This window comes from Episyrphus balteatus, chromosome 3 (assembly GCF_945859705.1).
Source record: "Episyrphus balteatus chromosome 3, idEpiBalt1.1, whole genome shotgun sequence".
NCBI lineage: Eukaryota > Metazoa > Arthropoda > Insecta > Diptera > Syrphidae > Episyrphus > Episyrphus balteatus.
The window spans coordinates 13,420,488-13,434,782 of record NC_079136.1 but is presented as its reverse complement, the minus strand read 5'-3'; the positions used below and the strand labels follow the sequence as shown (position 1 = coordinate 13,434,782).

The following is a 14,295-nucleotide window of genomic DNA, read 5'->3' as shown; positions in this document are numbered from 1 at the left end:
GTGTCGCATTGTGTCGCGTTGTGTCGCGTTGTGTCGCGTTGTGTCGCGTTGTGTCGCGTTGTGTAGCGCTGTGTCGCGTTGTGTCGCGTTGTGTCGCGTTGTGTCGCGTCGTGTCGCGTTGTGTCGCGTTGTGTCGCATTGTGTCGCGTTGTGTCGCGTTGTGTCGCGCTGTGTCGCGTTGTGTCGCGTTGTGTCGCGTTGTGTCGCGTTGTGTCGCGCTGTGTCGCGTTGTGTCGCGCTGTGTCGCGTTGTGGCGCGTTGTGTCGCGTTGTGTCGCGTTGTGTCGCGTTGTGTCGCGCTGTGTCGCGCTGTGTCGCGTTGTGTCGCGTTGTGTCGCGTTGTGTCGCGTTGTGTCGCGTTGTGTCGCGTTGTGTCGCGTTGTGTCGCGCTGTGTCGCGTTGTGTCACGTTGTGTCGCGCTGTGTCGCGTTGTGTCGCGTTGTGTCGCGTTGTGTCGCGTTGTGTCGCGTTGTGTCGCGTTGTGTCGCGTTGTGTCGCGTTGTGTCGCGTTGTGTCGCGTTGTGTCGCGCTGTGTCGCGTTGTGTCGCGTTGTGTCGCGTTGTGTCGCGCTGTGTCGCGTTGTGTCGCGTTGTGTCGCGTTGTGTCACATTGTGTCGCGTTGTGTCGCGTTGTGTCGCATTGTGTCGCGTTGTGTCGCGTTGTGTCGCAATGTGTCGCGTTGTGTCGCGTTGTGTCGCGTTGTGTCGCGTTGTGTCGCACTGTGTCGCGGCGTGTCGCGTTGTGTCGCATTGTGTCGCGTTGTGTCGCGTCGTGTCGCGTCGTGTAGCGTTGTGTCGCGTTGTGTCGCATTGTGTCGCGTTGTGTCGCGTTGTGTCGCGCTGTGTCGCGTTGTGTCGCATTGTGTCACATTGTGTCGCGTTGTGTCGCGTTGTGTCGCGTTGTGTCGCATTGTGTCGCGTTGTGTCGCGTTGTGTCGCGCTGTGTCGCGTTGTGTCGCGTTGTGTCGCGTTGTGTCGCGTTGTGTGGCGTTGTGTCGCGCTGTGTCGCGTTGTGTCGCGTTGTGTCGCATTGTGTCGCGTTGTGTCGCGTTGTGTCGCGCTGTGTCACGTTGTGTCGCGTTGTGTCGCGTTGTGTCGCGTTGTGTCGCATTGTGTCGCGTTGTGTCGCATTGTGTCGCATTGTTTCGCGTTGTGTCGCGTTGTGTCGCATTTTGTTGCGTTGTGTCGCATTGTGTCGCATTGTGTCGCATTGTGTCGCGTTGTGTCGCGTTGTGTCGCATTGTGTCGCGTTGTGTCGCGTTGTGTCGCGCTGTGTCGCGTTGTGTCGCATTGTGTCACATTGTGTCGCGTTGTGTCGCGTTGTGTCGCGTTGTGTCGCATTGTGTCGCGTTGTGTCGCGTTGTGTCGCGCTGTGTCGCGTTGTGTCGCGTTGTGTCGCGTTGTGTCGCGTTGTGTCGCGTTGTGTCGCGTTGTGTCGCGTTGTGTCGCGCTGTGTCGCGTTGTGTCGCGTTGTGTCGCATTGTGTCGCGTTGTGTCGCGTTGTGTCGCGCTGTGTCGCGTTGTGTCGCGTCGTGTCGCGTTGTTTCGCGTTGTGTCGCATCGTGTCGCGTTGTGTCGCGTTGTGTCGCATTGTGTCGCGTTGTGTCGCGTTGTGTCGCGCTGTGTCACGTTGTGTCGCGTTGTGTCGCGTTGTGTCGCATTGTGTCGCGTTGTGTCGCATTGTGTCGCGTTGTGTCGCGCTGTGTCGCGTTGTGTCGCGTTGTGTCGCGTTGTGTCGCGTTGTGTCGCATTGTGTCGCATTGTGTCGCGTTGTGTCGCGTTGTGTCGCGCTGTGTCGCGTTGTGTCGCGTTGTGTCGCGTTGTGTCGCGTTGTGTCGCGCTGTGTCGCGTTGTGTCGCGCTGTGTCGCGTTGTGGCGCGTTGTGTCGCGTTGTGTCGCGTTGTGTCGCGTTGTGTCGCGCTGTGTCGCGTTGTGTCGCGTTGTGTCGCGTTGTGTCGCGTTGTGTCGCGTTGTGTCGCGTTGTGTCGCGTTGTGTCGCGCTGTGTCGCGTTGTGTCGCGTTGTGTCGCGCTGTGTCGCGTTGTGTCGCGTTGTGTCGCGTTGTGTCGCGTTGTGTCGCGTTGTGTCGCGTTGTGTCGCGTTGTGTCGCGTTGTGTCGCGCTGTGTCGCGTTGTGTCGCGTTGTGTCGCGTTGTGTCGCGTTGTGTCGCGTTGTGTCGCGTTGTGTCGCGTCGTGTCGCGTTGTGTCGCGTTGTGTCGCATTGTGTCGCGTTGTGTCGCATTGTGTCGCGTTGTGTCGCGTTGTGTAGCGCTGTGTCGCGTTGTGTCGCGTTGTGTCGCGTTGTGTCGCGTTGTGTCGCGTTGTGTCGCGTCGTGTCGCGTTGTGTCGCGTTGTGTCGCATTGTGTCGCGTTGTGTCGCATTGTGTCGCGTTGTGTCGCGTTGTGTCGCGTTGTGTCGCGCTGTGTCGCGTTGTGTCGCGTTGTGTCGCGCTGTGTCGCGTTGTGTCGCGTTGTGTCGCATTGTGTCGCGTTGTGTCGCGTTGTGTCGCGCTGTGTCACGTTGTGTCGCGTTGTGTCGCGTTGTGTCGCGTTGTGTCGCATTGTGTCGCGTTGTGTCGCGTTGTGTCGCATTGTGTCGCATTGTTTCGCGTTGTGTCGCGTTGTGTCGCATTTTGTTGCGTTGTGTCGCATTGTGTCGCATTGTGTCGCATTGTGTCGCGTTGTGTCGCATTGCGTCGCATTGTTTCGCGTTGTGTCACGTTGTGTCTTGTTGTGTTGTGTCACGTTGTGTCGTTGCATGTTGCATGTTGCATATTGCATGTTGCATGTTGCATGTTGCATGTTGCATTTTGCATTTTGCATGTTGCATGTTGCATGTTGCATGATGCATGTTGCATGTTGAATGTTGCATGTTGCATGTTGCATGTTGCATGTTGCTCCATAACATGGCTAGTATCTAAGGAACAAAAATTAAGTTGGATAACTGTTCATATTTTCTTTAACAATGATTTTTTGAATTTAAAAAATCGAAAAAGAATTTTCAAAGATACAATCGATTATAATGAACTTTTATGGGGTTGCTTCACTCTGGTGTATGCGTAACATTTATTGTACATATTGAAAAAAAAGGTTTTCAAACAAACAAATTAAACATTTATCGCAATTTTTGATGACGTTTAAGATCATCAATTGAAATTATATTCAGTGTGGGTCAAAGACCATCTTTTAATGCTTTTCATAATAGCCTATATGCTGAAAATAAATAATACGTATTAGAAAGAACATATTTAATTAACATTTTAATCAATTTTTTGATGTTTTCAGATGTTTTTAGTTATGATAAACGTTTGGACGAAGAAAAATATATCAACAATATTAAAAGTGGAATGCTTTGTCCTTGTTTAATTCGATGCGACAATGCTTTGCAATATTATGTAACTGTCAGTTCACTACCGATTGTTGAGTGAGTATAATATAAAGACTTCAAAACTATTTTTCTAACTCAACTTAACATTTCAGACCGATACCCAATGGTACCAGTATAATAACAGTCGATGTGCACTATCAATCAGATGCCCTTATAAAATACAGGACAATAAGGGAATTTACATTCATGGAAATGATTGGTATGAGGAAAACTAAAAAAGGATACTGCAGACTTGGCTTGAATTTTTAAACTATGAATTGCAACTAACTAACTAACTAACTAACTAACTAACTAACTAACTAACTAACTAACTAACTGACAAATTAACTAACTAACTGACAAATTAACTAACTAACTAACTAACTAATTAACTAACTAACTAACTAACTGACTAACTAACTAACTTACTAACTAACTAACTAACTAACTAACTAACTAACTAACTAACTAACTAACTAACTAACTAACTAACTAACTAACTAACTAACTAACTAACTAACTAACTAACTAACTAACTAACTAACTAACTAACTAACTAACTAACTAACTAACTAACTAACTAACTAACTAACTAACTAACTAACTAACTAACTAACTAACTAACTAACTAACTAACTAACTAACTAACTAACTAACTAACTAACTAACTGACAAATTAACTAACTAACTGACAAATTAACTAACTAACTAACTAACTAATTAACTAACTAACTAACTAACTAACTAACTAACTAACTAACTAACTAACTAACTAACTAACTAACTAACTAACTAACTAACTAACTAACTAACTAACTAACTAACTAACTAACTAACTAACTAACTAACTAACTAACTAACTAACTAACTAACTAACTAACTAACTAACTAACTAACTAACTAACTAACTAACTACTAACTAACTAACTAACTAACTAACTAACTAACTAACTAACTAACTAACTAACTAACTAACTAACTAACTAACTAACTAACTAACTAACTAACTAACTAACTAACTAACTAACTAACTAACTAACTAACTAAACTAACTAACTAACTAACTAACTAACTAACTAACTAACTAACTAACTAACTAACTAACTAACTAACTAACTAACTAACTAACTAACTAACTAACTAACTTACTAACTAACTAACTAACTAACTAACTAACTAACTAACTAACTAACTAACTAACTAACTAACTAACTAACTAACTAACTAACTAACTAACTAACTAACTAACTAACTAACTAACTAACTAACTAACTAACTAACTAACTAACTAACTAACTAACTAACTAACTAACTAACTAACTAACTAACTAACTAACTAACTAACTAACTAACTAACTAACTAACTAACTAACTAACTAACTAACTAACTAACTAACTAACTAACTAACTAACTAACTAACTAACTAACTAACTAACTAACTAACTAACTAACTAACTAACTAACTAACTAACTAACTAACTAACTAACTAACTAACTAACTAACTAACTAACTAACTAACTAACTAACTAACTAACTAACTAACTAACTAACTAACTATTTTTAGTTCTTTAAACTATATACATATTTTATTATTTTTATTTCATTTTCAGCCAGCTTAGGAGGAATAGTCGGACTTTTCCTGGGTGCATCTATTCTAAGTGGAATTGAAATCATTTATCACTTAACTATTGGACTCTTCATATTTTTAAAAGACAATCATTATTTCGATCAAATTTGGGCACCACTTCAAAAATGCTTGAAAAATCATCATCATCGCAATCAAGTGACCACAAAAATCCCCACAGAAGCTTGGCACGTGTCCTCGAAAAAAAGACGACGAAGATATTAGTCAGTTAATCAGGATTTGTTTGTTTATTCCAAACAGTTTTTATTATGTCCTTTGTTACTCAATCAGATAAACAGCAAATAAATGAGCCTCTTTGCAAGAGCAAACAAAACCCTTGTTTCTATTTAACTTCTTATACTCTGTTTTTAAGGCTTAGAGAGGTGTTAATTGTTCAGGACATCTTTACCTTTTTTTTTTTGTTGAAAGGAGAATAAAGTCAAACAAAAGGCAAATTTAATTGCTTTTTGATTACATTAAACTGCTTCATTTTTGTGTCCTTTCGACAAACTGAGAACGACAACGTGGACAACACTCTATCAACGTGCCAACTATAAAAGTCTCAAAATGAAGTTAACATAAACTCTGTCATCATCGTCGGTCGTCGGATCGGGAGATGACACTGTGTGTACTTTCGGAGTTCGTGATTTTATTTAACTTTTCTTCTTCTCTGACAACGCTTGAGGATATATTCAGTAGGATAACGGAAATACTATAATATTAGTTTTGTTTTTATATGTATCGCTGTATAGCTGCTACCTTGACTTGTGTGTGTATGTGTTTAAACGCAATCATGACTTATCTCAGTGAATGGAAACATTTCCAACTAAATCAATTCGACGACGACGGAAGCAAATTGCTAACTTTTAATGAGAAACGCAAACTTTTGAAGGATTCCACAAAACGCAGAGGCAAATCGAAATCATCAGCGAGCTGCTGGTGGTGGAAAGGGATTTGCTATGCCTATTGGCAGGTTTATTGTGACAAGGCATCAATTCATGGAATTCGATTTCTAACAGATAAAAGTCTGTTAAAGTTCGAAAAGTAAGAATTATATTTTTTTTTGTTTTTTTTTACGTGTCATTAAGGTTTAATGTATTATGTTAGACATTTTTGTAATATTGGAGATTTGTGAAAGTTTGATTGATGATTGTTACTTTCTGTCTTAAAACAATATGACAATTTTTAAAGAATTTTGTTTTCACAATTTAAAGATGAAAAAGTTGGTGCACGGAAAAAAATTATTGGCAACAGATTAGGTTCATTTATTGGTAACATAAACCTCCACTGGCAGCTCTTATTAAAACTGGGACTGATTCTGATAGATTAGAACAATAGAATGCAGCGAGTTTTTGATTAAAATTAGAATTTTATCAAATTTTGAAAGATTTGGAGAAAAAAAAAATCGAGTTCAAAAACTATAGTTTAGGTTGGGTGACTGGGGCACAACATCTTTTTTTTTATTAAAAAACAGACATAACGTTTTTTAAAAATACCAAGTAAATGAGCTATGCATACGCTCTACCTTTTTGTCTAGATTTTGGGAATCTTTTCAAGTCTTACTCTCGTCTTACAAATGAGAAAATCTTCGCTTTATGAATTTAGTTCAAGTTGCGTCAAAACCAGTCAAAACGTTGACAACCCGTGATTTTACTTACGCTGATCGAGATTTTACTACGAATACCCGTAATTTTACCTAAAAAACCCCGCGATTAACTGTAGCTATCTGTGATTTTACTAGGTAACCCATACTTTTTTTTGCCATTTTCTTGTGATATTTTCTGGAGCGATACATAATTTAACGGGAGCATTTTTGTGATTTTAACAACAGTGATTTCTATTTTACGGGGTTGTAAATCTGTGAATTAACCTTAACGATTTTGTCTGAGAGACACGATATTATTTACAGAATTCAGTCTTTAATTTAACTCGTGCTCTTACCTGGAGAAACCGATATTTATTGGGGTGATAAGTGTGTTTAAAAAGTGAGAAAAGCTTTTACTTAAAGATAAATGGTATGCATGTTGTCCTAATTTAGCATCCATACAAAATCTTTTATTTAAGTTTTACCTAAAATTAAACATGATCTGCATACTATAGGATTTATGAGAGAGCTATGAATTTGACCCACCTCCAAATAATTTTATTGGGTTGGGGTCAAAATTCTACTGGGGTCAAAATTCTTTTGTCAAAATTCTATTTTTAAAATTCTGCTTCACAAAATTCTGCTTTCAAAATTCTGTTTTTGAAAATACTGTTTTTCAAAATTCTGTAAAAAATTAAAAAATGGGTTTGGAAAATGTTAAAAAGCGCGCACTTTTTAACATTTTCCAAACCCTTTTTTAATTTTTTGCAAAATTCTGTAAAATCATCTTCTTGAAAAATTATCTACTTATTTGATTACTTACCTACATAATTTGTCATTCTTTGAATACATATTAATTTTTGTTTTATAAATGAATAAGTTTGAAAATATTAAGAAAAGGTTTTTAATACTAAACATTTCAGAAAATAATTCAAAATTTTTTAATTTATCAAATAAAGATGAATATTAAAAAATTTGAATAAGAAAAATAATATTTTGTATCAATCAGTCTATGCATTTTACAAAATATTTGCGACACTTAAACAAAACAAATTTAGGAAAGTACCAATGTTGAATTACATTAATGAGGTGTATTTTTCTTAAGTCAGAATTTAGGCAGAATTTTTTTGTTCAAGTATAATGCTAGCAGAATTTTGAAAAGCAGAATTTTAAAAAGCAGAATTTTGAAAAACAGAATTATCGTTAAAAAAGCAGAATTTTGAAAAGCAGAATTTTGAAGACAGAATTTTATTTTCTTATTATGCTTTGAAATGACTTTTGGTCTGTGATTTGTTTTAACCGGAATTGACCAATTGCATTGAAAATTAACTACGTTTTTATTTAGTGTTAAAGCGAGTTTGAAAACGGTTTTCCGGTTTGACTTCAGTTGATGGTGAAATCAGTTTCTTGCGGCCCGATCACACTAGAAGAGTGAATCGAGTTGAATTTTGTTAAAAAAAAAAACTTGGTCTAGGAAAAGTCTTGATAGATAAATATATGTTAAAGTGTTTTTCAGTACAAGTCGTTTACAATTATTTCAAATTGGTGTTGTACTGAAAATTTCTGGTGTTGTAATTCTTTTTTAAATTAAAACAAAACTGATTGAGATTTTTTTGATGGTCAACTATTTTTCCGTAGTTTGCCGAGTTTTCAAAATGTTAAAGAACTACCAAAAAGGGAAACCTTGACCTCCCTTTCCTGCTCAAACCCACTGCTCTAGTTTCAGAATATGTTAAACTTAGAGTTAAAGCCTTCCAATGAAAATAGATGAAAATGAGTCGAAAAATTATATCACAGAAATACTACTTTTTAACATTTACATTACTTTTAAGGACGTTTTTTTGTTTTTTTTTTTTTTTTCTTTGCAAGAAATCACTTCAAACTATCGATTAATTTTCTTTGTGTTATTCTCATATATAATATGTAAATGCCAATATAAATGTAAATGCCAAAGCACAATGTTTTCTACTTCATTTGCAAAACAATTTCCACTAACAACTCATTTTCAATGCTTGAATTAAAATTGGTATAGCTTCAGAAACACACATGATTATCTTCCGTTTTTGATTTTATTCTTTTAGTTCTCTTTTGTTTGACTTTCCCTAGCCCTTAAAATCGTATATCAGAGCTTGGTCAATTCCAAGAATAATATAAAATGTTCTTAGATTTGTAATCATACGAATTTTAATTAAAATAAAAACCAAAGGTAGCTTAAGATAAATTTTAAAATACCAATTAAATTGTTAAATAGAATTCCTGTATCCAACCACTTGCACTTCCATCAAGGAACCATTCCACACTTCTTTTCAAAAGTAATTAAAACCACATCTCAACACACTATTCATTCGGAACTTCTTTTTCTTTTTTTTGTTTAAATTCCCTCCAGAATCATTTGGGCAATCATCCTTCTCACAACCACAGCTACCTGTGCATATGTATACAAATTGTTAGGTGAACGCTATCAAAGCCCACGCATTCAAACCATTGTCGAAGATTCTGTATTGCCAGTCTTTTTCATACCCTTCCCATCGATTGCCATCTGCCCTCGATATCGTTTTAATTGGTCCAAGATGCCTGCAGCTGAAGCCAAATTTCTACCTCTTCATTCGCCCCAAAATACAATCAAAGCTTTTCGCGAGTTCTTTCAACGTTTCGAAGAATTCCAGTTCGGCAAGTTTGAATACTTTGAAAATCTGCAGGAATCGCAATTGCAACTCATCAACAATATAAGCATCATTGATGTTATGAGATTTCTAACTTACACCTGTGAAGAATTATTTGGAACTACCAATGATGGTGACTGTGTGTGGCGTAAACGAGTATATAATTGCTGTGAACTTTTCAAGTTGGAGCGTACCGAAGTTGGATTTTGTCAGGTATTCAATTCGGTTATTCTACCAGCAATGCAAGCTAGATCTGTGAGTATTTTTTTATATTTGAAAATGTGAAGAAAAAGGATGAAAAAAGGAGGATTTCTTGGTTGATTCATCAAGAAACGAGATAAGTTTTATCCTTATAGGAACTCAAAATCTGGCGAGAAGAGTGGACTGCAGGTTCAAGTGCGCCTCAATATCAGTCAAAAGCGACCAGAAGCAAAAGTTTCTAATGGAGTTTATGTGAGGGAGAAAATTGTTGTAGTTTAATCTGCCGAAGGACACTCGAAAATAATTATTTTCTCTTTCGAACAGATGATGGTCAAAAAGAACGACCAGTGGTCCAGCGATTGGAAGTACATAAATGCAGATACTTACACCAGAGTTGCAATTACTCCGCAATACACAAGTTATCGTTCAGAAATTCGATCAGTTTCGCCAGAGGAAAGAAATTGTCTATTTAATGTAAGGATAAAGTATTTCTGAAGGACTTTAATAGTTTCTTAAATACTTTTGTTCATTTTTTCAAGGATGACGTTGAACATCCATTGTATAAGAAGATAAAAGGATTGAAATATTGGCGTGCTAACTGCAGGGTCCAGTGTCACCATGAGTACGTTATTAGTTATTGTAACTGTTCATTGCCATTATTGTTTCCTGATTGGGGTAAGGAGTTAAATTTTTGTATTTATAAAAGGAAGGATAATGAAACATTACCTTAAACTGATATCAAAAGTCCTTTTTTAATGCCTAAGTTCCATTGCAGATAACACCAGCTCTTTTTCACCTTGCAGACCACAGGATTTTATGTGTTTATATCGAAACCGAAGTGAGTTTTTAAGAATCCTTGTTATCCTTTTGAAGAAATAATGAATTTTTAGATGTTTTTGTTTCTGAAAAACACCAACATGAAGACGATTATATTGAAAATTTTACCGATCAAATGATGTGCAATTGCATAAATAGCTGTGATTCTTTGATTTTCAGTACCTCAGTTACAAGTATCGCTAAAAAATAGTAATTGTTTAATAATAACTATTTTAAGTACCTGCGTGCTAACAATTTTGTATATATATTATTTTAGTAGTGGTGCTCAGGTGGAAATACTTCACTTAGATGTATTCTATAACATGGACTATATGATAAAATATGTGACTGTTTTATCTTACACCTACGTAGAATTGATTGGTAGGAGATCCTTTGAATCCTTTTTATTATTTTTTTTAATATGTAATTTTTAAATATTGTATAATTCTCAGGAAATTTCGGTGGAATTATAGGTTTATTTCTGGGGGCATCTTTGTTAAGTGCTATTGAACTGGTTTACTATTTTACCATTGGCCTTGGAGTGTTTGTTCGAAAAGAAAAAAATCGGAAAAATAAAACCAGAATCAAGAGGTTGCCATTAAAAATAGTTCGACCGTTGATAGGCGATTACACAACGAGTACCAGGAAAATTTCATGGCAAAAATTTTAAGCGTAAAATTCAAATTAAATTTGTACTTATTTAAGTTTTTCGAGAGATTTATTTATATAAATGAATTGATTAATAAATAAAAAAAAATGTCAGTTGAAATTCTGTATAAATAATAATTATTTACTGCATTAATATATTTTTCTTTTTCAAAAATTAAATTAAACAATCTGGTAAGTAAATAAATAATGCAAATAATGACCTTAAAAACAAGTACGTATGCCATATACTCGTAAATTCATATCATATAAAAGAATTCAAAACATTTTTTTTTAATTGTTAGAGCAGTTAAATAAAAATAGTTTTTTATACATAAAAATTTTCTGAAATATTGTCGTGGAGACAAGTAAGCGTGGTTTTCATTCCCAAAGTGGGGAAAAGAGGGCATAAATCCGCGAAGGATTTTCGGCCAATCAGTTTAACATCTTTCCTACTCAAAACCTTGGAAAGAATTCTTGAAACTCATATTAGAGAGATTTTTAAAAGATGTCCTTTGGAGAGTTCGCATCATGCTTACATGAGGGGCAAATCTACGGAAACAGCCCTCCATGAAGTCGTTCAAACAATTGAGAACTCGAACCACTTTAAAGAATATACCCTAGCTACCTTCTTAGATGTAGAAGGAGCTTTTAACAATGTCCTAACCGAATCTATTCTCGAGTAAAGTATACAACATCAACAAACTTAAGAAAATCCAGAGAACGACAAGCGTAGGGACGACTGTAGCCCTCCGGTCGTGCCCCACTGAGGCTCTAAACGTTCTCTTGCACCTTTTACCCATAGACCTTCATATCAAATACCAGGTCTCTTGTAGCGTATTAAGGCTAAAAGAAACCGGCTGTTGAAAGGCAAAACCTTTTGGTCATAGTGACACAACAAATTTAGTACCATCAGATATGTTTCTGACTTCTACCGACTATCGCACTCCTACCTTGAACACTGTAAAGAATTTTAAGGTCAGCTTTCCGTCGAGGACAGACTGGAAAGATGGCATTGTGACGAGAGACTTCGACACTTGCATTTTCTCTGATGGCTCAAAAATTGACTGTGGGGTCGGTGCGGGTGTCTATCATGAATCCCTTAATATTTCAAAATCCTTTTGACTTCCAAATTTTGCAAGCGTGTTTCAAGCAGAACTACTCGCAATTATTGAAGCTTGCAAAGTACTAAGAATAAATTTAAATCAAACCCAGAATGTAGCTATACTAACAGATAGTCAGGCAGCTATAAAAGCAATTTCTTCAGTCATGACATCATCCAAACTGGTTCAGCAGTGCAGAGAGCAACTCTCAATACTAAGCGAAAGCCTCACAATCACTCTAGTCTGGATCCCAGGACATAGTGGTTTTGAGGGCAACGAAAAGGCAGATGAACTGGCCAGGCAAGGATCGGCCCTTCATGAGTCGCTAGCGGAAGCAGTTAACATTCCAATAGGAGTCATGAAGGGCAATATCTTCTCAAACTATTTAAAAAAAGCAAATAATAGGTGGTATAGTTTAGATAGCTGCGCCATATCTAGGAAAATATGGCCCACTTATAATAAATCCAAAACCAATGATTTAATCTCCAGACCCAGAATTTAGATATTAGCAGAATCGTTGCGGTGTGCACAGGACATTGGCCGATAGGGGAACCATACAATACTTGCTGTCGCAGCTGTTTGGACCAGCAAGAAAAAGAAACGGTCTTCCATTTTCTATGCCAATGTTCGGCCCTCTCTAGAAATAGAGCACTTTCTCTGGGGAGCGAATTCTTTAATGACATAGATCAGAATCAAAGATCAAAGACTTGATCTCGTTCCTCAAAGAAACAAAGTGGTTTTAGGACTTCCTAAACACTTGTCTTTCCTCTTAAAATCAATCTAAATTCTATCTTCCAATAAATCCATTATAGGTTCCATGAGTTTTGGTATCAAAACGGCGCATTCTGCGCTAATTGGGTCATAAAGCTCGTTTGCTTTGACCGCCATCTCTACCTACCTACCATGTGTTTAAAAAAGAAAAATTAATGGAGACATAAACACAAAGTTACAAAAATCAACATTATCGAAAAATTGCTTTTTCAAAATTAACCTTTTTTGAATAGCTTTTTCTTTTACCCAAATATCGATTTTATTTAAAAACTTTTTTGAATTTTAACATTAAGGTTGGTAAAATGATTTTGAAAACATTTTGGTGAGATCAATTGCATCAGTATGAGAATTTCACCAAAAAACCGTTTTATGTTAGGTACAGTTAATATGTACCTAAGGGCTAACAGAATATTTTTTTAATTTAAGAAAAATACTTTATTTGAATTTTTTTAAATCAAAGTCGTAAAAGATGTTTTTGAGAAAAAGATAATCTCTCCTATTTTTATCACATGTCACAGTGCATACCGTTAATTTCGGTAAAAAAAAAATCAATTTCTTTTCTAGGAAATCAGCAAAACCTTTAACACTTTACTATGAAGTACGAATTAAATAGTATTAATGGTTTAGGCTGCAGATCAAGAAAGATACGGACAGATAGAAGTTCAAAACACACTTTTTTCGCTTTCACTATCATCGTAATGACATGTCTGATTGTTATCTCGTGTTCCATTTTTCTTACGAATTCGAAACCTGCCGTACAAATTGCAATAAGTAAAAATTGAAAAACGGGAACTGATTAATTTTATCGGATTTAAGTTCAGTATATTTTTGTGTCTGCAACAAAAAAAAAAAAAACAATTTTGTTACCTAGTGTAATTTAATAATATAACAATTTTTTATGTAATTCATTTATTCAACATCAATGGGCACGTTCAGGATATATTAGGGAATAGATATTTAGGCCACATCATTTTCTGAACGGAAATTTGAGTAAATTGACTAAATTAGTTTGGATATGATTTTATTGTCAAATTTCGAAATTTACTTAAGAATTTTACAGATCCCGTGGGGCAAACTACAAGTTTCACTTTACTTAAATAAATGAATAATATTAATTATAACTGATAATGGACTTTTTACTCGTTTTTCACACAAATAGATTTAATTCTGTTACTGAAATTAAAAACATCATGTTGACAAAACAAAAACTTTCCTACATAAATTTTTAATAAAAATAAATTTCTTGCCTAACTTTAAAGTTAGCTTTTCAATAAAATTACCTAAATTGGAAGGATTTTTTTTGACAGTTTACCAATCAGAGACCGAGAAATTACCTAAATATTTTGTCCTTAACGTTTCTGAACCTCCCCAATAACAATTATTTACATTGATAAACCTATGACTCCAATTCTATTCCCCCTTTAATACTTTTTGTAACTGCTTTTTCGCAGCACGTTTTCAAGCTTCAAGGAATAGGCTAGTGGAATTTTATTTGGACTCATAAACATGTGGAAAGTGCTG

The 14,295-nt window shown here is 36.5% G+C and overlaps 1 protein-coding gene across 7 annotated transcripts in view; it reads right to left on the bottom strand.

Moving 5' to 3' along the window:
- LOC129913008 (pickpocket protein 19-like) overlaps positions 1 to 14,295 on the bottom strand; it is a 105,702-nt gene that overhangs the window by 14,262 nt on the left and 77,145 nt on the right. Inside the window, exons 1-3 of one of the 7 annotated variants that reach the window (XM_055991319.1) lie at positions 9,338 to 9,491; positions 9,058 to 9,268; positions 8,808 to 9,000 (exon numbers count right to left, since the gene is read on the bottom strand). The exons of 4 other annotated variants lie outside the window; for them this stretch is intronic. The gene's annotated coding sequence lies outside the window, so the exon portion shown is untranslated. Of the gene's footprint in view, positions 1 to 8,807; positions 9,001 to 9,057; positions 9,301 to 9,337; positions 9,492 to 9,826; positions 9,905 to 9,959; positions 10,117 to 14,295 lie in introns of those variants that run through there. 2 more of the 7 variants (XM_055991320.1, XM_055991321.1) reach the window with 2 other exon arrangements.